Genomic DNA, 27,282 nt, shown 5'->3' on the forward strand with positions numbered 1-27,282 from the left:
AAGATACTTCTAAAATGAAAGAAAAGTAAGTAACAGAAGAGATTGGATACAGGCTCCAGAGTCAGAAAAAAACCAGAAAAATTACTTATTACATCCCTTCAGTGGCAGGCAAAAGTAACTCTTAAACACACATGGTTTGCCTTTTATTTCTTAAAAAACCCCCAAAATTTGGATCACAAAAATTACACCCCTTCAAAGACACACTTGTAACTTTTCACCACAGCAGCTGCCCACAACGATTGTCATCAACACCAGAGTCTGAGTCACTAGACCCAGGAAAGCACTCCTGGTAGAATGTCCTTGATCTCTCTCCCATAGAAGGTCAGCACTGACCTTAACCCATGAGGTCTCCTGTAAATGACAGCTCTTTGGGACCATTCTGTTGAATTTTACATGGGCAAAACTCCCACAGACTTCCAATGGACAGTGTTTTATCTGCATAAGCACTTCAGGTCTAGGAGTTGAGCACCAGCATAGTGCTTCATAGAGACTAGTCATCCATTCCCGAGTTTCCAGTGTATCTTTCACTATAATGTCCAGGCAGCAAGTCCAAGATCAGTAAAGGTGTTTGTTTGCCATTCAGTTTTACTACTATCATCCTATGAAATATTTACTCTAGTTCCACTAACCAAAAGCATGTATTGAGGCAAAAATACATATAGCAAAAACTCTGCTGACATAAATGTTCAATTTATAGGCATAGGTAAAGTTTTAGTTAGTCATCAGAGCATACAGAAAGGGTTCATGACTTTGGGGAAGATTTGGTCCCAGGAAAAATGCATAAGATTAGTTGCATTAATCATGCTTTTGGGAATTGCAATCACAAACTGTTCAGCTTTATTCCGCAAAGGCAGGTGATGTAGTGAAGTAAGTGGGAATGATCCTGTGATTCAGAGCTGCAGAATGAGAGTTGAAGTCTGTGAAACGCATTGTAGACTCCTTTGATGGCCTTCTATTGTGCTTGTTCGGGTTAGGCTGCCAAGCAGTTCCCTGCAGGTGACCATACAGCTATCTGCTACCATTGATATAATGATGAAAGTCACTTCATTGGTATTTTCAGCCCCTCATTTTACTGCCTCCCTTTTGTCCCCTACTCTGTTTGAGCCATGAACTTTGCATTTCTGTGTTCATGAATACATATAAAAAAAATGAAAATAGTCTGAGAGCTTTCTAAAGTTCAAATATAATTAAGATTTAGGGTAAGGAATACCCAAAGTTTATAGGTACAGAGTTGCTGTCAAGGGGAATGGGGCAAAACAGCACAATGTTCTGCAATTCTTTCAATTATTGTTAAATTAGTTAAATTTCTAGAAAGAGTGACTATGCATGCTCATATTTGCTATACGCATCATAATTAGAAAATCTCTAATATTTGTGTTAATTCCTTGATTATTAGAACAATTGAAAAACAGAACAGGGAGGACTATCATAAATCCAGAGGGAGCTCTCCTTGTGACTGTGAGCTCTAAGGCTCTAAAGAAGAGATTTGGAGGTTCCCGAGGGGTGTGGCACCTCCTATCCCATGGAGCTCCCATGACTGAGAAATTGCATGCACGTTGTAGTGTCAGGCATGAAGTAAAACAAGAAACAAAAATCACTGTGATTTTTCAAAATGCTTGTGTGCCTGCTTTCCCATAAAGTAATAGTGCAGAAATGCAGATGCTTTTGAAAACTATGATAGTAGACGTCACTCTAAACTATTTAAGACTTAAGTACCTGTAAAATCCATCCCTTACTGCCCAGTAATTTTTACAAAACCTTTCTAGTTACAGAGATAGCTTTCATAGCAGTGAGTCTGCTGTCAGACCAGGGCTCACAGTCTAGCCATATTGCAACAAATTCACCTTAGTGTTAGTCCTTACGCTGACACTTTGATAAACTAGAACTACAGCTCTGATGAGAAACCGTGTGATAATAATCTCTGGCAAACATTCACAAATGAAAAAGAGAAGTAGGGACAGCGGTGTAGTGTATTGCTTGCCAGCATTAGAGACTGCTCCTACTAGAGACACCTGGGCAGTACAGAGCACTCTTGCTTTCTCCCTTGCACTCTCTCCCTCCCCCCCGCTTTTCCAACACACTTTTAATTTTGGGAACCAGAACTGTAATGAGATCCAAACCATAATTTAAGGTTAATTTAGTGTTAAGTTAAAACAGAAAGTCTGAAACTGACAGTATACCTCATTCTTTAGTATAAATCAGGAGCAAAGACCTGGGAAATCAGACCCTATAATTATAATGAACCAGAAACAGAGCATGATCAAATCAAACCATAGCTTAAATATGTGTAAATTAATTTTATCAGTGATTCACTTGATTTATTTTATTTAATTTATCTCTTATAATGACACTCATTGTCAAATCACCTTCATTACTTTGTTAACCTAGGATTTTTATCAAACACACAGAGCCCAGGACTGTATCTAAAGTTATTTCTTTGATTGGCCATGGTGGCTTTTTTAATTTAAAAAGACTCACAAATTCTTCAGCTGTCCCTTCCTTTAATGCATGACGCTTCCCAGGTTGCTTGCAGCTGTTACTGTGCCGTTAATTACAACAGGCAACAATAGTGACAGACATTCTCCCAAGCATCTTCCTCTCTAGTGAAGTTGATGTACTGTGTCACTTGCTGCCTTAAGCACCCCCCCAAAAATAAAAGCTAAAAATTCAATCAGAAGATAGTGTGTACATTCCTTTTGCACCCTGATGGTTAACTAGTATTGTTAGAAAATTTGAAGGTTCCATTCACAATTTGATACTGGCTGAATAGCTACATTTTGTGTGCTTGTTCCTGCTACAGATGCACCTTGTAAAAGATGAGAATAAAAACCATGTACAGATGAGATAAGAAGACAGTATCATAAGGCTTATATTTTGAGTTTAGAAGACTTTCTATATCGATATGTTCATCGGATTAATTAGTAACTGGTAGATGCAATACATCAAAACCATGAAAAATGGCTACAGAGTAAAACTTAAGTAGACAGAGAAATTACTTTGAGAGCCTAAATTTCATCCTGAAATTTGACTCGGCTGAATTTCCAGCTCTCATGTGTTTAAAAAAACGTTTATATAACTGAAGATGCACATAGGCACCTACTACTGGGCTTTTATGTATCTACACCTGTTGAGCATTTTTAAGTATCTCACTAGGGTCCAGAGTTCCAAAAGGACTGCAATTGTATTGTTTCCTACAGAGGTAAAGCCCTAGAAAGTGAGGACCATCTCTCCAAAGAAAATATTTTAGTCTGTACACATATACATTCTTGGCTTAAGGAATCCTGGAAACGATGTAGGTCTTTTAAAGTGTGTCATGAAAACGCAGGCTAGATCGAACAAATCTTGAGCTGCAACTGGAAGATTCACCATAACTAACTTACTTAGGCTGTTATTTCATCTAAGTAACTTCTAATCATTCACCATTAGAACAATAAGAAACATAAGAAAAAATATTTAAATGGTAAGAAACATTTCATACTTGTCATCTGGTTCAAGAGGAAATAATACTAAAATAATTCAAATATCTTCTGTAATTCTTAAATAACCTTACTCCAGATCTTACTTGATAGGAAAAACATGAGCACCTTTATTAATACAATTCATAAGAAACAAGGCATCAATATCTAAGCTGCTCATCTCTTACATTTGTTGCAAAATAGTTGTTTTCCTCTGTTGAATTCTCAGCTGGAGTAAATGCAATATTCTCTTGTCCTGTATCTCCAGTATTCAGGCGAAGTGAAGACGCCAAAGGAGGAAAACAGGAAGAAAAGTGCAGGGTGTAAGGACTTTCCTGAATGCCTACTCTTGTTCAGCTGTTCCATCTCCTGTCAGAGCTGTAGAGTTGGATTCTGATTTTAGTGGCATTTAGTTCAAAGTAAGTCCACAATATCTTCAGTGATGGGCATGGAGAGTTCCTCTGGACTGAGAATCAGGCCCACACAATGTGTCTACTTGCTATCTGAAGGAAAGGGAAATAAATGTTTGTGTGGACCTAAGAGGAAGAAATGGGAATGCATGTCTTGGAAGTGCCTTTCTATTACAGCAGAAACTGTTTAAATTCCTGCCTCCCTCTGAAATTGAGAGGGAGCGATATAGGATAGAAATAGAATAGAAAGGAAAACCTTTAAAGTGTCTTCTGTTTTATCTTTAATTGAACTGTGAAGTCTATTTTCTACTTTTCATTATCTATGTATTTCACTAATGCAAGATTAGTGAATAATTTGAAGAATAAATGTACAAAATTATTACATTTAATTACTCAACACATTTCATTAACATATTAAATGCAAGGACTACATCTTTTTCTTATTTTAATGTTCTGTGTGTAAAAAACTAACAGGAATACTTTTATTCTTTAAAAAAGTTAACATGTAGATTGTACAAAAATAACACAATACATGAATTAAAAATAAGTAGAATAAATATGTTCTATTAGTTATCGTTTGCCTATATGCTGGTATATCATCCAGTCTTCACATTATGAAACACCACTGAAAATGCTGCAGATTGTGAAAAGAGCTATGATGAGTCTTATTGCCACCCAACATTTGTGGTACAAAGCTTCATTTTTTTTTAGTCTATTAACCAACAAATCTTCTCTTATTCATGTTACTCTCCAAACGTGAAACTATGTTTTTAGCTCATCCTTCAATTTTTGGATAGCATTATGTGCTCTGAAGGTAATTTTCTGTGAGGGGGACAATGTGAAAATTGTAAACAATTTATGTCCATATCTGTGCTATGAGAGCATCTTTAATTGTTAAAGTAGAAACATAATCTTCCCAGCCTCATGCAGAAGCACAAGTAAATTGGCCTTGGGTTTCTAACACTGCAGAGATATAGGTTATTAAAAAATTATCAGCTGTGAGGTTACAAGAATAAATCGTAACAAAAACATTTATATTGTTTTCATAGTTGGCAAAGTCCTAATGGTCTACACATTTACCTAAGTTTAATAACTCCTAATTTAATCTTAAACTATTTTTTCATTTGTCTTTACATTCCACTGGGTAGATCTGAAGGACAGTGGAATAAATTTTTCATATTCTGCGTCCACTACAGGGAACAACTCTACCCCACACTGCACCAGCTCAAGGAAAGCTGCATGCTTGAGCAGCGCCTTGCTGCAGTGCATTGCAGCTGGTCAGAAGTCCACAGCTCTCAGTCCTGCTAATATGTTAGCCTGGGAGAGACTGCAAAAAATATGAGTACAACAACTTTTTAGAAGTGTGTGTCCTAAGCCTTCTGAGTAAAGGACCACGCCTCTTAAATCCCTGACCTAGACCGATGCATAGAGGTGCAATATATTGTTCAAAGGTTGTCACAGATGGTTGCCATTAGGTGTGGGTGACTTACCTTCAGGAGGGTTGTATCTGGGCACCAAAGAACTCCACCTACTAAGTGCATCTAGATGTGCTGCAAGAATAGTGGTAGTATCAGTCTCCGTCACAGCACAGCAGCTTCTCCCTGAATAGGCATCAGATAGAGATTATTCAGAGTTGGAGTCTGAGTGGTGTGTGGGAGAAGGGAATCTAACAGGAACTGTCAGTTGAAGAGGTGGACATGCACATGCATGTCTTTGATCACTAGGCCCTCTTCCAAAATGGCCCATCCAGCATATAAGTTTTCTGTGGATTTTAGAGAGGGCCAAATTCAGAGAAATTCTTTCTCAAGCTCCCTCTTGACCTGCAGACTTTGTGCAGCGTTATAATTACACAAGTGTGGGAGGGCAGAATGAGCTGGAGTTCCCCTTTGTTAATATCCAGAACCCATGAGAAGGTTGTGCTGCATCAGTCAAATTAAGCAGGTAAGCAGTTATCACTTAGGTATCACACTAATGCCTTATTAACTGCTATTTTATTTTAGAAATGTAAAAGAATCAGAGTGGTAAAACATACTTGCAATTCCTATTGAAATTTTACTTAATCTTGCTTAAATTAAATTAATCTTGTTTAAATGCTGACTTAAAAGACACAAAATGAGGTCCCTGAATACATCCTTATATCATAGCAATTATTTGGAGCAAAATTATAATAATCCTTGTTCCTTTTATCGTCATGCTAGCAATTCGATACTGCTCTGCTCAGAAGGATTTTAATAAAATGTATGGAATAGGCCCTTCACTTCTACTAGAATAATATTTATTAAATCCATGCTATTTTCTCAAATTTTATTTAATAGGTTGCATTTTTTCTTCCAGTTTCAGAGTCCTATTTGTACATGTACTGTACATTGACATAAAACAGGAAAATAACAACTGACAGGCACTGTAGGATTGCAGTAATTATTTTAAAATAAGGCTGATTTGTTCTACTGCTTCTTTCCCCGAGGCCAATAACTGGAGGCTAGTTATACTCCCATCCAACAAGCCAGAGGAAAAACACCTGTTGCATATGATTATTCTCTATTAAAATGCAATGAATAATTCAACATGAATATTTTTAAAAGCAGCATTGTTATCATGCCTCTCAGTTTTTAAGAAAGTATCTGTAGCTGAAGAGAGATAGAGGGTCAGGTCAGCCCAAAATATTGCCTGTGTCCTATAAGGTATATTAGTCCATTCACTTTCTTACCAAATACACAATTTTGGTTTTACCTATCACTGACAGAGCAGTGACACAGCTTCGTTGAAATCATAGAATCATAGAATAGTTTGGGTTGGAGGGGACCTTTAAAGGTCATCTGGTTCAACCCCCCCTGTAATGAGCAGGGACATCATCAACTAGATCAGGGTGCTCAGAGCCCTGTCCAACCTGAGCTTGAATGTTTCCAGGGATAATGTTCTCCTGATTTTCTACATTATATTATTATATACATAGATGTAAGTGGGCTGCAAAACCTCAGCTGAGCAAGATGATGGATTTGTGCAATGGTGATTCCAAATAAGAATTCCAAAGTTAAACAGAGTAATTAAGGTGAATTTTGTAGTGATATGACTTGTGTTTCATCTGAAATAATTTCCCATTTCACTGAAGTCAACAATTGGTTCCTACTGAATGCAGTAGAACCTAGACAGAAGTTACTTACCAGGTCAGTGACTCAGCACATTTTCCAAGAATTCCTTTATTACTAAAATTTCATTAAATATAGATAAATTTTGTGCATTGGCACTTCTAAGCATACGCCACCTTGGGATCAGCAAAAGCTCAAAATATCATAAAGGGCTGAAATACGCCAACCGACTAATAGAAAATTATGACCATCCTCCTTAAATGTACATCAAGAATGCTCAGCAGCTTGAAGCACTGGGCTCTCATGAAATAAGAGAAAATTTCTTACCAGTACAAATAGATACAAAGTTATTATATGTATTTATTTCTTCTCACACAGCTCTAATAATCTAAACTCTCACTTGTTTCAAGGTGCGGAAGTTGCATGTTTTCAGCCTCGAGGAAGGATCTACAGAAAGAGAGGTAGAGGAGCTCTATTCTTCATTAGTAGTAACCATAATAGTAGTTTTACACCCCCTGACTCCTTGAACACTGGCTAAGCCATCCAGACTCTGTCATGGTTCAATTTGAACAAGCATCCTCCTGAAATTCAAACTGGGTTGCTGTAAATACAAATCACCAAAACTTCCACTTCTAAAAGCTCGTTCACTCAGAATATGACTTACAGGGATAAGTTATATTATTCTTTCTGTAGCTTCACACATTTACTGGAAAGACAATCAATAGTACCCATGATTCACAAAGGGAAATAACGCTTTTGTTCAGATGCTGCCTACTGGCAGATCAGGCAACGAATTCAGCAATATTTTCAGTGATTTTTAATATCCTTTCACAAACTAATCACTCAATTCATAGCCTCAGAGGGTGACCTAATCCTGATTAGACCTGTATGAAAATGCTTGTGTTCATGGGAAACAGACAAACTCTAGCATTGGGAGTCATATTTCTAATGGTTCCTATGTTTTGCAGTATTAAAAAAATTATTTTAAGGAATTCATTTATTTCTGTAAATCGACATTCTTCAATACTGTACCAAAAAACTTCCTGGCTTTAAGATTAGGTAGAAGAGATATTATCAAAATTCTCACTGTGGGCCAGTAAGGAACATCCCCTCCCCACAATTTTATTTTACTCTTTTTCTATAAACAGCTCACAGCTAGCTAATTTGCAGGCTGTTTCACAGCACTCCCAAAGCCTTGCAGCAGGCTTTGAAGTCATAAGTAACTTTAAACCAGCTACAGATAGCATCTCTGGAAATGGGCAGTTTGCATTTTTTTAGTTTAGGACTTAGAAAGTTTTCACAAATTTTGATTGGCCTGAGGAGAAAGATTGTAGAGGGTCTCTATACTAATTTTCTTTTTTTTTCTAAGCCATTTTGTGCAGTGGTTTATGTTCATGGATGTCGTTAGCATGCTTCTTTCAGCAATTACAATTTTCATGTCGCCAGCCTTTTCTCCACCTGAGAAATACGTATTGGGTCAGAGCAAAAGCAAGTTGAATGAACCTTCTGTAGATCAGGAACAGAAAGGCTTCCTAAGATAGATGCTGGATCTACATGATCACGTTAAGAAGATTCCTTATTTTTCATAGATTATTCCAACCCTTTTTTGGACTAGACAACATCTTCAGTTCTACTACTGAACTTTCACAGTTGCACAACTTTCTCGGTTTTGTTTTAAATCCTAATGTCATCAGGTTTTCCTTTATACCATGAAACAGATTGATTATTTCCAATTTTCTTTTTCCATATCGTTCATGATATTATAGACACCTATCCTCTCCCTGAAGTTGTCCTACTCTAGCTTCATGCAGAAGTTAAGCAAAACATTTGATTGTTTTTATTGTCCCATTCTGTTCTTCTTTTCTAATTAATCTCTATTTGTTTGGAGATGAAATCATCAAACTTAAAGCAATATTCAAGATGTGGGAATACTACAGGTCCACAAATTATAATAATTTTTTTTTCCCCCTAAATGTAATTAAATTCTCTATGCATCTTTGTGTTGTTTTCAAAGAGAACCCTACAAATGTTTTGAAGTATTTTTTTGTGGCACTGCAATTCTGTCCCATAGACGTCTCTCAGCAGTCCATCTTGGCATCCAGCATTCAAGTCCTCATCATCACCACACTGCCTGCATTTCTGATGAAGAAAAGCTACATAACATCATCTTGCTTCCCAGATGTAATGCCATCCCCTGTAGTGACCTCCTCCATGTCTGATGAGTTGGTTTCACTGCATGAGTTGATAGAAATATCTCCATAATTACTTCTGAAACTGTTACTAACCCATCATTTTCCATAAAGTCATGCTATGAGTGTCCACCCAGAGCTTCTAACCACATATACTGCCAGGCTACCGAAGCCATCCCTTAGGATGATTGCTGTCATGTACGGGAAATTATTACTAACTAAGAAATTTTAACTTTTATGTTTTAAGCGATAAGAAACCTTGCTCTAAGTTTATTCATAAAAATTATTCCCTAGAATTTTAACGTGTTTGAACTGCTTATTTGTAGAAAGGATAGTGGGTTTCAGCTGTCACCTGAATCACCAAGTATTCCATAACATACAGATTACTTTTCCTAAAGAGTTTAACTGGCAAAGTACTGCTGCAAGCTACAAGCACATGATAAATACACCATATCATTCTGTGCTTGTTTTACCCTTCCTGTATTGGGTTGTATTTTTATTGCACCTTTTGCCATTAAGGTAATGTTAACAAAAAAAACCCAAACCACCATTCTATCAGAACACAACACCAAAATACAGTAACACCATGATACTAAAAATCAATTTGCCTTGAATCAGTTATTTGGTGAGGAAGAAACAGAAAACCAAAACAAAACAAAAACAAACAAACAAAGCAGGAAAAAAACCCACCACTGAATAATACAAAATAGTGGTTTACATTAAACATTGAGAAAGACATGTGTAAACAGAATTTACCTCCATACTTTCTACGAGGTTTACCTTAGCTTCCTAGTCACAGAGTTCTACCACAGTTTATGTTCTCCTTCCTTAGCTTTAGCTCAGCAAAATCTTTAATCACTTTTCTGCTCCTCTTCAGTTCTCCCTTTTCCCCCATACAGAATGTGCCATGCATTGAGAATGCTCTTCAATTTCCTCAGGTAGTGGAAGGGAAGGGACTGAACCTGTACCTTGTACAATACCTTAGTGCCCTAGACCACTGTAGAAGAAATGACACATGCTTATTATGCCTTAAAAGAAGATGATGGCTATCACAAATTTATTTTTAGAGAGGTCAGCAATATTAAGTGCATTCCAGAAATAACTACAGCCTCAAGCCCCTGAGAAGAAAAGTGTCTACTCTCTAGTTTGTGATTTTGATTAGATATGAGCACAGAACTGAGACAGTTTGGAGCTTGTGCAAAAAATGCCTGGAAAGCTTTAGATCAAAAGATAATTCTGGTATCTTCAAGATCAACTGGCAATTGAAGCAGAGGTTTTCAGCACTAAAATGTTGGATATAGGCATCTAAATTTTACCTAAGTTCCACCTAAGGTGCCTAAGAGTCTGTTGTTGGGTCTGGCTCCAAATTCCTTTAGTTGTATGAACAGGAAAGAAGAAAATCAATACTTTAGGTCCAAATGTGTCTGGAAATAGAGTTAATCCATTAGGTACACATTGTGTCATACTGAAACAATATAAGAATTCTTCTCTTTGGAGAACTCACAGCTGCAATATTTCAGCTCTACTTTGCAGACTTTTATCACAGTTTTAATGAAGTATAGTTGGTTTTGAAGTAAAAGTCTGTCTGATTTCATGAAAAGAATTAGATTCTTGTCTTGCACTGCCTGATCAGCTTTAAATAGGACTTAGTTCTCATTATACCCTGAACAATATATTTTCAAGAAATTAATTGTAGTGATACATTTTAACCTGGTGTGACGACAGGCTCATTATCAAGAGTAGTATGCTAGCAGGCAAAGATGGATTATCTAAAAAAGGGGCTCATGGGAAGGAAGTTTAAAAGATTAGACTGTCTCCTGGGTAAAGGGTCTTTTTACCAAAGCCAAGAACCTTTGGGAATGCTCTACATTCACTTGCACTTTTAATAGAAAAGATGGCTTTCATTTATACAGAAGAGGCTGTAAATTCCACAAGTGTAACTTCTTAGACCATTATTTGTTGGTAAGAGGTAAACAAAGATCCAAATAGAAGGCAACCCAGTAGGTAACGGCCTGTCTTTTGTGGCCCCAGCACTCTAGCAAGTACCATGCTCTCAAAGTGGGAAGAGGTCAATATTTCCCTTGAAAATTTCAAATTTTTATTAGATACAGGAAAGACATTAGGACAAGAGGAAGAGAAAATAATTAGAGTTTTACCGCCTGTGGTTAGAGCTCTACCACTTCTAGATTTTCAGCAGTTACTATGAGCTCTCCTCCTCCAGACTTCAGCCTACTGAACTCCTAATCATTCAATTGGCACCAAATCCTGTCCTGCTATATTGGCAATTGTGTTGGCTCTGGCATTAGCATCCTGCTTCCTGTCTTCAGTAATTTGTGGCATGTGGGACGACTCCTGCAGTGGAGGTGATCTCCTGGGTGCTCTGGCTCTCCTGGGTGCTCTGGTTCCTCAAGCAGGACCACACTTGCCCACCCTGTGCCCATCAGTCCTGCCATCTGCCAAAGCAGCAGAGTGCCAACAAAAGATTTGGAATGGTCTTTCCTTAGAGGGAAGGACTATACTACCCACTGTCACCAGTGTCTGTGAACAGAAACAGCCATGCTTTATACATTTCCTCCACCCTCAGTCAACCTTCATCCAAACACTCATAATCAAATTGAAGGCCATGATCAGGCTCATTCACTGCTGGTGAGGGAAAAATTGATACCTCATAATGCTGTGCAGCCAGCCCTGCAATCTCTAGTAGCAGCACTCCTCTAGAGAGAAACTGGGAGATACTTTAATAGGAAAATATAGTATTTGCTTTAAACAATCTTAACTGAGGAAGAGTTACTGATGCAGCCTAGTGGCCTGACTAAATTGGAAATGGAACGGGCTTGGGAAAAATCTGTCTCAAGCAGTTTTTCAGAGGAAGAAAAGAGCATGTAAATATTTGTGCAATCTCTGTAGCACCATGAAACACTAGTTACCAGAAGACAGATCTTATAAAGGTGAAAGAGCAGGGAATGCTAAGAACTAAACCTTAATAACACACAGATTGTAAAATTCCAAGAATATTAAAGCCTTGAAGGAGACAAAAACCAAAAGAGATTAATTTAAAATTTTTAAAATATCATTTCATATGTATAGTTTTCACAGGAAAAGAAACAAGGAAAAGAAACAAGTCACAAGAGAAGAAAGAATTAATTTTGAGAAAGAATCTAGAGAATCCAAAATGTCTTACAAGAGAGAGACATGAAATGTCTTCCCTACAGAAGATTTATATAAAGGGGGAAACTCCCAGCAGGAGACCACCTCTGTGATTAAAAACAGAAAAACTAGTATCAACAAATTCTGCTAGTTACCAAATGTTTTTCATTACTTCCGCAGTGGAGGCTTCTGCCTTGAACTATGAAAAATGCTTTTGACAAATAGCTTCCAAAAACCCAGCTTGAGGAAGCTACAAAGTTGTTTCATTCATGAGCAGAGACTACAAATTACTGGCAAAAAGTCTGGCTTCCCAGCTGCAAGACAAAACACCCCAAAATAGTGCACTCAATTAGGTGGGGTTTTTGAAGGAGTGGTTGCTGCCTAGCAAAAATAAGGGAACTGATTAACGTAATATATCAAGCAATGCACACTGAAGAGCCAGCTGCAGATTTTGTAATACAAAGAGGCAACAAACGCGAAAGAGGCTCTCTCTTTGAGATTATAAATCACTGAAATATTTTATTGACTGTGGTGGTTAAACTTCTCTACAGCCTCCTTGAACACCAGTGACTTCTGCAGGAAACTTTTTATCAGCAATCAGAGAGGTTTCTCAACTTTCTGTCTCCTTTCTCCCTCTCTCCTCTTTTGCCTTTCCCTACATATACACAGAGAGGAAAAAGGAGTCAAAACCACAGATACGTAGGTAATGTCCAACCTGTATGTTAATAGCTCGCATTCACTTTGAAGAGCCCTGCTCAAAACTAAGCAGTTCTGTGAAGATTTAGAACGTCTGAATGGATTCATTCTTCTAGTGATACCTGTAATCAAGATTTCATTTTTAAATGAAAGTGCACTAGCATGAAGGTTAAACTTTAAGTGGAGCAATCGAGGCCTCACATTCAAGAAGTACATCATGAGTGCGAAAGATGCACAAAACCACTTCCCTCCTCTTTAACAGATTCTACTTAGAAAGCTTCTAACTGGTGGATTTTATTTGCCCTACACATTTTTATACCAACTTGTTTCAGAAATAGTGATAAAAATTACTATCATTCTCATATATATTTAAATAAAATTAATATGGACACAAATCATTGTGTTGTACAGTTAACATTCTCAGTTTCTTTTTAATATTATGACATTTATTTAAACAGAGTGGCTGGTGATCTACTACCTTTTCTAAAACTTAACCACAGACTATCTGCGAATTCAAGCAAAAAATATCCTGAACACAGTGACAGAATGTGGAATATTTATTCTACATGAATATGCAAGGAAAACTTCTAAATTTGTGCTTTGAATTTTCTCCAATTCTGCTTCCAGGCACCAAATTTCTGATCTTTCAGCAAAAAAATTGAGAATGCTAAATAAATAAGTAAATAAATAGCAAACCAAATTCCATAAATAAAGCATGACTTCCTTAAGAAACCCATTTTTTGTCAGATTTTCATTGAAGGGATGTCAATGGATAAATAGTTCATAGGAACAAGGATGGGGTTTATTCTATGACCATGAGAGAACTGTCGCTGACTTTCTTTGTTACTCTTCAACTTGGTGATACCTAAGAGCGCATCCCTGAAGTGCGTCTCATCTACAAGTCAGTAGCAATTGCTCCTCAATTACCAGCAGGCACTACAACAGCTAGCATCTCTGCCAGATATACAGAGAAGTGTTGCAAAGACTCGTTACCACTTAGAAGGATACAAAAGGAAATTAGATCATTAGGGTCAGGGTTGATGCTATACAAAGGCATAATGGTAGGGTACCAAACTGGAGCAGAAAGTCCAACAAAGAAATAGCCATCTATTGTTTTCTTTTGGATCAGGAACAAATTATGTAACTTTTCCTTCACAGGAGAAATTAAGATATTTAAGAGCAAACACAGCCAACTATTCAGATGGTAGAAAAAAAAACAGCAGCCAAAACAGAGCCTATTGCCTAGGAACAAGTGACAAAATGAGGTCTAGTCAAAACCCCTGCCCACTGACCAAGAACTATTTAAAGGAGATTCTGTGTACATAAAGAGAAACTTGTGGCTTTGGAAGGACACAGATTGTAAGTGACATTAGCTTTCCACACAAAAGGATTGAGAGAATGCCACTAATAATTCAGAGGCCAGCTATTCCCCAGTACAATAACCAACAGATATTTTCATCAAATAATTGTTAAAACCACTGAACAGAATTCTATTTTAAGCTTAGCTTTATTGGTAGCGAGGACATTTATAAAAGAACTTGGTCATAGGAAATAACCTTGAATTGAATGATCTGAAGCTGGTGCCATTTAAATAGAATGGAAGAACAAACAAAAAGCAGAGGATGTAACTCAGCAGTCTGTAATAAACTTGGGCACTAGCAGGAGGTGAAGTAAAGCAGCCTGGAGCTCAGGGCAGGCTGAAAAATGGACCTAAGAAAATGAGTAAGTTAGCCTGAGCAAACGTAACTGCTACAGTTAGAGCAGTGCATGAATAACCTAATTTAAAGTCACTGTGGATGTTTAACTACACTATTATTACTGCAAGAGTTGTGGTATACATAATAAAGAAAGCTCCAGACTTAAAAGGACACACTTTAAGGAAGTGAGGGGCTAGTGCAGGCAAAAAGATCAAAAACCTCTTTCTTCAGGAAGGTAGTAATGTCATTAAGTCAAAGGTGCCAGTCCTATCTGGAACTGATACACTAAGGTAGAAGACTGTAGGAAAAGTTTCAAAACCACTACTGAAGATTAGAAAATGGCAAAAAAACACTAGTCAGCCAAGAAACAAACAGGTTACTGGTCAGGAGGTGTAAGAACAAAGTCAATATATTCAATAGTCAAAGGAAATGAAAACAAAGCCCTTTAGTCATAAAACTGAAAAGCGGGGAAAGATAATATTAGGCTCATTATACAAGAAGGAAGAGGCGAAAGAACATATAAGCATGTTCCTAAAATTAGGCAGAGATGGGGTGGAAAAAGGGTATGGAACTTGTCTTGACTTGAAAACAAATCTTGAAAACACGTGAAGGGCTAGGTCATATCCTTGACTGAATTTCAAAAGGAGGGCCACAGAAAATTCCAGGTCTGACACCAAGTATTAGCAATAAGTTTATCAAATGGAATGGTACCAAGTGACCAGAAAATCAGGTATGTGGTAGCTACATGCGAAGTAGCAGGGAAGGAGAAAGAACAGTGGTCAGAGCCACTACAGGTCTATTAGACCAATCTGAAAAGAATGCAAAGCTTTAGAAAGAGTTTTGAAGGGGAAAACAATCAGATCTGAAGGCACAATGAAAATGGAATGGAATATAACATGAGCTTACTTAATATAGTTAAATACTAATAAAATCTTATCTTTCTTTTTCAAGATAACCAACTCTCTAGCCAAAGGTAATGCAGTACGCCTACACTAATTAGAGTTCAGTAAAGCATTTGATTTGAAAAATCAAATGAGAAATGGTTAGTGATGCTAGAGAAAATGTTTCTTCTAAGGAAAATAATATTGTTGATAATGATGTGCAGCAATATCATGTACACCATAGTTACAGCCCAGACCTTTACAAGCACTAAGGAAAGGCTGAGAGTGTAATTTCTCTGCCCAATTGCAATAAGAATTTCATTGATATTGTTTCATGTTTTCAATATGCTTACCATCCTGGAGCAACCTTTTGTCAGTTAGATGAGATAGACACCGGGAAAATGGAAGATCAGCCAATAGTTCATGGTAAAGTAGAAAACATCTTTGAAAACAATGCTCAGCCTGAATTTTCACCATCTTGCTACATGAATACCCAGATGAAGAGCAGTGGTCTTTAGTAATGGTAGCATTTATCGCTGTTTGCATACTTGTATACGGCCACATACAGTCACAGGAGGAGAAATTAGACTATTGTGTTAACTATAACAAACATACTGTTTGTTTGGCTTTTCCTTCCCCTTCCCATTGTTACCAGAATGCTATTGAGGAAATAAGAATTCACTGACGGTTGCTTCAGCTGTTTATTTTCTGCCAAGCACTTCATGGGAAATACTCTTTTTTCAACACTTGCTTGATGCTATACCCAGATGTGCATGATGGTGCAGCCTGGCAAAGGTGGCTAACACTGACCAAGATTTCTTGGGCACCAAGGAAGCTGGCTCTTTGCCATGCCTTTTAGCTCACCTGGTTCTACCAGTCAGTGAGAGGAACTAAGGGTAATTTGAGCTGCCATTCGTATTTAGCGGAACACAGACCCATTTCTCACTGAGCTCCCCTTCTTAATGTTACTTATTTATGTAGCATTTTGGAGGAGTGATGAAGTGAATTGGGAGAAATCCCTTCTAGGGACAGACAAAATGTCTCTCTCGCCCTTGTGAATTTCTCTGTTTGACATAACTTCTACGTGAGAGCCACAAATAATGGCTAGGCCACCAGTCTGGGCACCTTAACAGATTACCAGGCAGAGGATTTGATGTTCATTCAGCTGCTATGGAGCAGCGTATCGCTTTTATAAAGCTTTATCACATCATGTGATTCACTGAAATATTTAATATGGAAAATCAGCTGGGAATTTTTTCTTAAGAGAAAAGAAAATAGTCATTCTGCAAAGAAAATAATTTATAAATGCTTTGCTAGGTCTTATTTATAGTGCTTAGACATCATTGTACTATGGGCCTTACCAAGTACATACCTTTACAGTTACACGTAAGTTACAGTAGCATTCACAAGGGGGCCATGCATAGTGATGTTGAGGTAATGCAGCCATTGCTGGCATGTGTAAACCAAATAAGCAGCAGAAATTGCAGATACCAACAAAAATGTCTTTTTTTTTCCACAAAGAAAACCAGAAGAGAAAGTAGTAGTGCAAAAAGCTGAAAGCAGAAAATCTCTAAACTCAGAAAATTCTCCTGAAACCCAGCTTCCCATGTGAGCTAACCCTAAATTCAGAAATAACCCCCAAAAAGCAGAGAAATTGAAATAAAAGCCAATGTAAGACAGAAAGCCTTTGGGATATATTGTCAAAGTGACTCATGAGGTTTAAAGTCAATAGAAGTTGACGAGTGAGACCGAAAATCTGTGTAGTGATTTAAAAATATACCCTAAGGTATCAAGGAAAGAAACTAAGAGCTAATCCCTGCATACAAATCTCATACTGCAAACTTTACTTACACATTTTTTCTAAAAAGGTCACAAGGAATAGATTTTTCTGTCTGCCCTAGAGGGCACAAAACATTTGGAGAGAAGCCTGCCCTGCAGAGACAGGCTGCTCAAATCTGATGGTTTAAGTGAAGTTTCAGTGGTGTCCTGCACTCCTTTTATTCCTCTTCGCTTCAGACTATGACAACCATTACTACTGGTATGGCTATCTCTAAAGCTCATGTACACCTGCTGTGTATGCACTTTTGACCTCTAGATCCACGCACAAATCTATGATGGTTTTTCCTCTCACTTCTTCCTTCCCTTGTCTTCAGTTTCTACAGTTTCATCAAAGCAGGGACATGTTATAAAATGATCTGTGGCTGCAATCTTTCAGAAATTAGGACATTTGATTGTTAAACATATGCAAAAAATTATTGCTTCTACAATTGCATTTTTTAAGAATTCATTCTGTTGTTTGTGGTACAAACAGGGAACAGAATGAAATTTCAAGTAATAAAAAAACTCAGACAAATCTGCATGCAGGCATTTAACAAAACCTATTCAATTGTTTATTCTTCTGAGTCATGCTGCAGTTGGGAGTGGGGGAGAGACAGAAAGATGACCGTCCGATTTATTGCTCAGTGCTGTTGATGCTTAATGGAATTTGTATTCTTTTAATAACAATTTTACTTCAGTATCATTTTCTCTGCTTAATTACCCACAGTTTTTATTTAATATGGACATCAGCACAAAAATGGGACACTTGTTGATGACTTCACCTGCTTCAGTTCAAGTTTCTCATCTGGACTCTGAGGCTGATAACATTTGACACAGGAATTTCTGGGCTGTGTTTAGCATGGACTGAGATCCCCAGTGCGATAAGAGAGAGCGCAGCCCTGAACAATGGCTGGCCGTGTTCACTGGGTGGGACACACAAGTGGGCTCCCTCTTCCCTGCTGAGAGATACTGACTGCATGTTTACACAGCAGATGTTGCAGTGGATAAATAAATAAGCACATGCTCTAGACTTTTGAGCAGCAACAGCATAAATGGTCACTTCCTCAGTTATTTCCTGTGAGCACGTTCGTGTTCTCCTAATCATACGGGCTACAGGCAATAATATAGTACTATTCCAAAGAGCAGAAAAACTTCAGTCCTCCTCCTAGAATTCAGGCATATGACTTTAAACTTTACTTGGTTATTTTAGCCTCAAATTATTGCTTAAGAAATTATTCCAGCATAAGGAATCTCTAGTAGATTGCTGTAGTGCTAGTTTGGCTTTGAAAGGCAACATCTGAAGAATCAAATCAACAAAGTTCCAACAGGACAGCAGTCCTCAAATGACATTCCCAGCTTTCTACCTGCAAAGGTACTTCTTGAGACTGAACAGGCACTGAGAGGTTGTCCAAAGAATATTTCTATACAATATTTCTAGAAAAGCTTTAAGATAATGTTCTCGTGTAAAGGGATCCAGTTCTTCTCTATGTCCAAATTCCACTCAGCTGAGCAGCACATGAAGCTATTACTGTGATTTAGGCTGATAAGACCCTGTCATTAAAGTAGCAAAGGACCTGCTCTAACAGAGAGGACTGGCATAAAAGCCCTTAGGAGCAGCAAATCAGTGAAGTGTAATAGAGTATGCAGTTCTGCCCCAGCTCCCATTGGACACCCACCCTCTCTGCTCCATCATACCCCAAGGGTGCCTGGCACAGGTGCTGCCTTCACTGAGAGAATAGTTCCTGCCAACCACTTTGAACATGGTCCATCCACTCGCTCCCTCTCGAGAGCTGCTAAGAGCTGGGCTGGGCAACCCTTCCACCATCGAGCACTTTCATGGGAGTCTCGAGGACCAACCATGGGAATAAACATGCCCTAGCCAGGGCGGGGCTGTGCAGCTCAGTTCCCAGGGGATGGGCTAATTGAGGGCTAGCAGATGGCAACTGACATGAAGCAGAAGTTGCTAATTTTGAGTCTAAACAGGCTTTAGGAAATTAGTTGTCTTAAGACTGCTTTTACCCATGGCTCTCTTTCAGACATGTTTTCCTCAGGAGCAATGCTAAGTGTTGCACAGAAAATTCTTCATAATGACACCCCCACCCCCCCCCAGTCTATTAGGTAAACTAGAATATTTTTCTACTGCTAATCCAATACACGAAATATGATTAAAGAAAAAAATGTTACCTGTAAATTGATCTCACCATTTACACTGCATCTCCTTCACTCTCAGTGCAGCTAATATCTGCTCTCCCTGACAGACGCCCTGTCTAGCCTCACTGGAAAACTGGTGGCAAACACAATGAAGGGAACCAGGGGCTGTCACTGGGACAGTGAAAGCTCTGTCTGGGTTGACAGACCAGTGTCACACAGTTCAGGCCTGGATGTGAACTTTGCAAGGCTCTGGGGCAAGCAGGTTCACAGTGCCTTGGTCCTGCCACACGGCTAAGCTGGAGTGCAGAGGCTGTTCCCTGTGTAAATCAAGGTCTAGTCTTTAACACCTAGAAAATCTTTTCAGTGCATCACTGATTAGATGGTGATTGCCACAGACATGAACTTATAAGAAACCTGGAGCTGACACAGTGAATGCTGTTGCCTGGAACTAATGGTTAGATTCCTGATAGAAAAAAAAAAAAAATCTACTTTAATCATTAGCTAATCTGATACATTATTTGATTTCAAGTAATTTATCTGTCTACTTCATTACCTATTATTAGTGACCCTTTTTCTTTCTGTTCCAATCAAAGTGAAAAATGTTTACACTGATTAAATTCTACCAGCAAAAAGTTTGCATACAGGGAATATTTTAGGCCAGCTTTTGCTTTTCACATCACTGGAGTCTTTTCTCCAGCATTCAAAAAGATGTTCAGCCTTACCATACCACTATTATGAATACTGTAATCATACATATGTATGTGTACACACACATAAAAATATGTAACTTTTGGTTTATTTTTAAATATCAAATTTGGACTTAAGGCTGGAAGTTTTAGCTTTCATTTTCAATGAGGCCCATGTCTATTGTACCTGGTACATATGAAAGGAAAAAAAAAAAGGAAACTTCTAGTTATAGAATGAACTGCAATAGATGCAAACCTACAATAGATGATTCTCTGTTAATGGACATAGCACATATGTGGTGTGTGTATAAAGCTATGTATTTTTATATGCATACATAATATATATGTTAGAATATATAAATATATTAGCATAAATAAGTTTATGAATGCTAAATAGTCTCCAGGTATTTACTTAGATATGCATGATTATGATTAGAATCTTTCAATAACATTTATGACAATTAACTGCCAAATTATACTAATTAACATCTTTCCTTTCTCCTCTATAGGTGAATAGCAGCTGCATTTTAAGCTGGTTTACACTTAAATTACACATTTCAAATGCAGTTTTGTATACATTTGTATTTATTTATTTAATGCATTTAAGAGTAGACTAAAGTTCTTCCCCTGCATTTGAAATGCAAAAATTTTAATGGGAGTCAAATGTTATTGTGATGTTGTAATTAAAAATTGACATTAATTTCCCCACAGACTGTTCATCTCTAGAAAAGAAGTTCATACAGTTGATTTGTTCTTCCCTGCACAATGATGCTCTTATTTTATCTGACTTTCACTAAAAATAAAATGCGTGTGAATGAAGGAACTAGGTCACCTAGTGACATTACCGGCAGTAGAAGAATATTCAAGAAAAAAAAAAAGTTTAAATCTTTGCACACCGAGTAGTATAGTTTCATATAATAAAGTGACAGGACGGCCACAGTAATTGGTTGCAGTGCTGGAGCAGAGCAAGGGATGCCATGGTTACTGGAGGCGGCAGTCCCTCCGCTGGCAGGCAAGGCACTATGCCGGGCTGTGCGGCAGCGTCGCACGTTTGCTGCCCCGGGGCTGTGATGGCTTTCGGCATCATCAGGGAAAGGTGCCTCATTTACAGCCAGGTTTTCATCGGCGGCTGCCCAGATCTCTACTGCTTGGTACACAACAGCCCTGCTGATGGCAGGGCAGGGGTATGCCAGTATTTGGGGGAAAATCCTTCCCCGTTGTAGTGCTTGCAGTGCTTTCATAGCTATCCCAGGACTTAAGCAAACATATCCATCAAAGCTGATGCATACTGAGTTTGTAGGTTTGGTGGTAAAGCAGCATACACTGATATCTCATGTTGCTAGAGCTGCAGTGCCAGCCACAATCAGCTCAGCTCATACGAAGCATTATACTGCCAGAAAACAACCAAAGTGACCCAGAAAAAACACATGTACAGTGATCTTTACACATCCATTCACACCAGATCTGAATTCAGCCCGGTACCCATTTGATAAATGAAGAGTTTTAGCAATATTGCAGCATTTGATTCACTATGATGACAGTCATGTGCTGAAAAACTATGAGTCAAGAATCTTTCAGCGCAGTGAGGAAACACATCAATAACGAAAGAGCAAGGACAGGTCACTTCTAACAGCAATATGGGACTTCACAAACTGCAGTCAGTATGCAGTGCTTTTGCTATGGTATAGAAGGGGCAGGGATTATTTTGTACTGGGTTTGTAGTGCAATACCACCCTTTCTTTAGGTATGGTACAAAAATGACTCATGAAGAACAGGAAAGGGCAGACAATCAGCAAGGAATTTTCTGTTTTCTACCTTCTATCTGTACAGTGTAGAAATCCAAGAAGGACTTAATTTCACTCACCATAGGAATTGTTTGTAGTTCTATACCAGCCAAATTACTGTGAGCAAGGCAAGTGAAAGCTACGCATGCAGATCTGCTTAACTAGGTCTACCTAGTGGGCAAAGGTGAAGAAGCCTCCTCATACCACGGCTTTCCAGGCCCCTTCCTCTTGAAGCAATAAACTTCACTGAATATACACCCAGGAAGGTTAGTCCTCCAACACCCCCTTTCAGGAATTTTGCTATCAGGAAGCAAAAGCAGCCTCAGAGAGTGCCTCCAGGGCAACTTAAGTCCACCTAAGCCTTTTCCCTTGTTCCTGGCTGTGTGTTCCTGGCCTTGCTCATCCAGAAAGCTGATCCAAGCAAGAAGTAGGGACTTTTCTTATAGGATGAATTTTCATCACTTATCTGAAACAACTTGTTGTGCAACCACATGAGCACCAGAGTTGACACAGGGCAGGAGGAGAGGACAGAGTCTCAGCAGCCTCAGTCTCTAGCCCGAGATGTTCTGGATGCACATATTCAGTATCTTCAGTTTCCTAACACTTGGAGAGTCAAAGTCATAATCATCTCAAAAAAAGTTTCCTCTGGGGTTGCAATACACAGATAACTGATCAGTGTTCATACATAGTTATTCTGAGACTGTTTTCAAAAAGCAAGTGTATTTATGGGCTTGTTGGCTAATGAAGCTTGCATGAAATCAATACAAATGCAAAATGCGTACTCGACAAAAAGCTGACTTACAGAAGAACCTAATTTCTTTGGCCATAGCAAATTTAATGTGGTTCCAGGCCAGCTTTATTTGTGCCTCAGCTCTATGCACAGTGATCTTTTCATAGCACAGCAGCTGCCATGCTGACACGTGCAATACCCTCACACCAAAATGACTATCTCTCCTACTAAAATGCTGTGATTGGCTCTGATTTGCTGTGAACTGTACATTGAATTTTGATGACACAGGATTTTATTGTGATCCTAATGGACTGTGTGGATTGTTTTGTTTTTTACAGAGGTGAATTCTCAAACTGAAATACTATTCTGAACCTCAGATAATAGCAGAAGATCTGTAGTGAGATGTTGTATTCGACACAACTGAAGGCTGTAAAAATATGGTTTTAGAAGAGTTCAGCTCTTCCCACTGCATATCATCTAACTCAAATGAATACTGTTATTGCTAACATAATGCATTTTTAAACAACAAATCCTTCTCTCAGGCATATAAATTACTGCCTGCACAGTTTTGTTTTTATTTTAGTGATCCAAACACTTTCTAAAATAAGGAGAAAGCTGAAAACAGACTGCTTCTGTTTAATACTGCAGGACTTTTTTTTTTAGGCAGCTGCTAAAACAATGGCAAATATCATCCCTGTCCATGAAAACAAAGTTTCTGGACCTAACACTGCTTTAACTATCAATGCTTTAACCACAAATATATTTGGTATGAGTGGAGAAAGGAGAATGCCAGAGCAACAGGAGACGAGACAGAGGGCACAAGGCCTTTCAGAGAACAGGCATTATGCATTTTAATGTAACCTGGCTAAGGAGAGGGAAATCTTCACTGAGTGACAAAGTTCAACCTTTTGGAAATAAATTACTACCGTGCTTCATTTTGAGTGGCTGTATAAAGTTTACAAGGACATTTTAAGGTATCTTGTTCTTTATTTCCTGTGGCTGTAAATGTCACTTCAAGAACCAGAAGGTAAAAAAAAAATCTCAGTAATTTTGCCTAAGGAAATACTGGTTTTTATCCAGCACACCACTAGAAATGAGTTCAGTCTTTTCCACTGTATTTTAATAGTACATAGACAGAGGTACAGCCATGAGGGTTGGTTTTTTTTTTTTTACAGTTCAAACATTTAAAACTAGATTTCCTAAAAATCTTCAAATGCAGATGTCTAAACAAGAGCATCTAATGCCACACGGAGTCCCTCCTACAAAGCAGGAGATCCTTGACAGGTCCAGCTAAAAGGATATAGACTTCTCACTGTTCAGTGGTGCTTTGGAAAAAACAAAACAAAACAAAAAAACCCCAGAGCCTAATGAAGCATCTACCTTGTGGCTGAGAACCCACGGCATCGCGTCCCGCAGCCCCTCGGTCAGCATGCTAGCGCTGAGCATAAGCCTGCTCCTCACTTTACAGCCCTAAGGCCAACTTCTGAAGTCCTCATTCAGTATGTTTCTGAAACTCTCTTGCTGAAATAAGCCACTCATTTCTCCTTCCACGGTAAGAATTTGTGTCACATATAACCTGGTTTATTATCTTTTTCTCTCTCTGCCAGGTGAGTGGAAAGGAAAAGTATGCTTATCCCTACTGGATCCATTTATAGTGCTGGAAGAAGCAGACCAGCATTTTACCATTATCTCTGCCTTTTGGGTAGGTTTTTTTAGGTTTTTCTTTTGACTAAGGAGAGAGCATGTTCCTACCTTCTCTTACGCTCTGACACTTGCATTCACATGGCACTGAAGAGAGGGTTTGGGAAGTATCCATTAGGTCCAGATAGACTCTGTGTTAATGCTGTTCTTCAAGGTCTGTGTGTATGAAAAATATTTATAGAAATTCAACAGCCTACATCTTAAACCTGGACACCCAAAATCAGGTATCTGGTCATATATACTTACACATCCGTGAGATTGCTTGCAAGTCTGTAGGGCCTGCAAGGACAAAGCTACAGCTTTGAACAAGTGACTAAGCAGCCTGCAAAGCCTTGCCCCAGAGCAGAGGAGAGAAGAGGCCTTCTCACGAAAAGCAGAAGGCCACAAGCAGAAGGCCACTGGACGGCTCCTAAGCCCTGACTTGACCCCCTTTTCTTCCTCTTCATCAGGGGAAGAGCTCTGCCCCCCCATGCACAGGCAGGGAATGCTTCCCAGGAGTACAGCCAATCCTTGCCATAGGGGACCAGAGGGCACCAGGGGAGTTTGTATCGCTCCTCAGGTGCAGAGCGTTGTGTCCAAGTTGCTGCCTCCATCTCTTAAATACACATGCACAGGTTTCACATCTTTTATCTGATTTGTCTTTTAGCTGATGGGAAGAATCTAGGCTGAGTCTAGACCTGGTAGTTTGGGTTTTGCATTGAGGTTAATATAGATCTCAGTTTCTGAGAAGTCAAGATGAAGACAGAGAGGCTTAATCTGTATCCACATGATTCACGCACATGCACATACAGATAGGATATAGTACGCTGGTATCAAATGTCAACATTTATCTATTCCATTTATAAGTAAAAGTAAACCTCTACCAGACACACATACAAAATCTTCTTTACAAGACTTTTTTTCTTTTTGTGATTCAATTAAGGAAGTGATCAAATATATTTTCTTTCCTTATCCTATTCCTTCTCAAGTAATGTTCTTATTACTAGTGTTTTTCATCATCAGAGCAGACATGAAGGAAGCACTGTGAATAAACAGAAAGGAATTTGGACTGCAGGACACACTTTACCCCAGGCTTTTAGCATGCAATATAGTTTGTTAGAAGGCAGCTTTGATGCCACTGTTCTTTCCCCAAAGACATCTCTCATTACTGAATGCTACATGTTGCCCTGTTGGTCTGGAAGAAACATTTCATTAACTACAATATCACTATAGATTGCATCTAGTTGCCATAGAAACTTTAGAGAAGAAGCTTGGGTTTAACCCTTGGAATGGACTGGATTTTTCATCCTTATAGCATTATAACTTAAAAAGATACCATGTCTTTTATTGGCCTTTATCTTTCAGTATAAAAACTGACAGCTGCTGATAATTCATCCAGGGCTGATGGGCTGATGGTTGTGAAATACTTTTATTACAGTATCTACTATTAACTGGGACACTGCAATGAGGGACAAAATTGCTGTTGACTTCACTGCAACTGTGATTTCCACCTCAGCTATTCAAAGTCAAAGGCTACTGTAAAATTGATGTAGAAAACTTTTATTGGTATGTTCTGGTGGAAGAGAGAATGAGCCAGCAAATGTGGGTGCTGGTCATGGCTTCGCCACAACTTCTGTCAGTCACATCTTGTTTGTCAAATGGACATAGAGACACTGCATATTTCTGAGGTTCTTCAAGATCCTCAAGTAGAAAGTGACTGCTTATGGACACTCGTTTATTTTCTTCATGCACTAGGTGATGTCTAGATTTCCTTCTTTTGCAAATAAAGAAAATCCTTCAGTCCAAGACTATCGACTAATCCGTACACCAGGCTCTGCAGCTCCCTAGGCAGCAGTACTGCTACTGAAGTGGTGTTTTCTTTTAACTGAGACTCCTTCCTAGTGTGTGTGGAAAGACCAGACTTCATAGAGTTTTCACACTGCTCCAGATCACACTGCTTTATCTGATAGCTAGATAGCTCCCTCAGTAAAGAAACTTCAGCTCTCTCTGAAACTAGAGCCACAATCCAAACTGCAGATATGGTCTGTCTGCAGTTTGGATTTGAGGGACAATGCAGTTTTCTTTACTGGTTTCACTTCTGTAAAATTAAAAGCCTGCAGATTATGGCACTTCCCATTCACATAAGTGTAAGGGTAAATTGTGCAGTGTATGCTATTATCACTCAATAAAGAGTTCCTTCTGCCTTGCCAGGCTACATAAAAATGTGAAAAGCCTAGTCTCCAAAAGGTCTCAAGTTCTCTGTCTCCCTTTTTCTTGTGTTCTCGTTTCCTCACTTATTAGAAATACATCAACATCAACAAATGATAGTTTAAGGTTACAGCAGTGGAAGGGTCTGGCTTCCTCTCCTGCCAACATTCTTTGCAGGGTGGCTTCTGCACACTAGCACTTTTGTTCTTTTTGCTACAAGCTCCTTTCAGTTTGTAAAACTCAGCCTCTAGTTACAGCTGGTTTTGTTCGGAAAGAAAAACTGGAGGGGGATGTGTGGGGGGGGGGGATGGGAGAGCTTGCACCCATGCAGTTTTGTGACTATTCCATGGCAGGGTTGTGGTGGGGGTTATATTTAACTTGGTAACAGAGGTTTTGTTATTAAGATCCTCTTAGCTACATTGCACAGCCCTTACTCATGTTGGTGGACCAAGTAGTGTCACTGAAGTCAATGAGGCTGTGGCGCTTTATTATTTCAAATCACATAATGATCACTGTAATAGAAATGATCATAATGAAACACTTTCATTGGGAAGTCAATGGGTCTATTTGTGCAAATGTTCACAAGTATGAATGAGAATTGCACAATTTAGCCTGATACATACTATTTTCTGGCAAGTTCAGTATCTTTACTTGATAAAAACTC

At 38.6% G+C, this 27,282-nt stretch overlaps 1 long non-coding RNA gene across 1 annotated transcript; it reads right to left on the minus strand.

Annotated features, from left to right (window-relative positions):
- Positions 1–2,719: 2,719 nt before the first annotated feature.
- LOC113480368 lies at positions 2,720–24,584 on the minus strand. The gene is made up of 4 exons (XR_003398472.1): positions 24,483–24,584; positions 5,356–5,466; positions 3,644–3,958; positions 2,720–2,806 (listed from the first exon to the last, which is right to left on the minus strand). It is a non-coding gene; the product is annotated as an uncharacterized LOC113480368 (long non-coding RNA).
- Positions 24,585–27,282: the final 2,698 nt, after the last annotated feature.

The sequence above is a fragment of the Athene cunicularia genome (assembly GCF_003259725.1).
Source record: "Athene cunicularia isolate RWA chromosome 5 unlocalized genomic scaffold, athCun1 chr5_part1, whole genome shotgun sequence".
NCBI classification, from domain to species: Eukaryota; Metazoa; Chordata; class Aves; order Strigiformes; family Strigidae; genus Athene; species Athene cunicularia.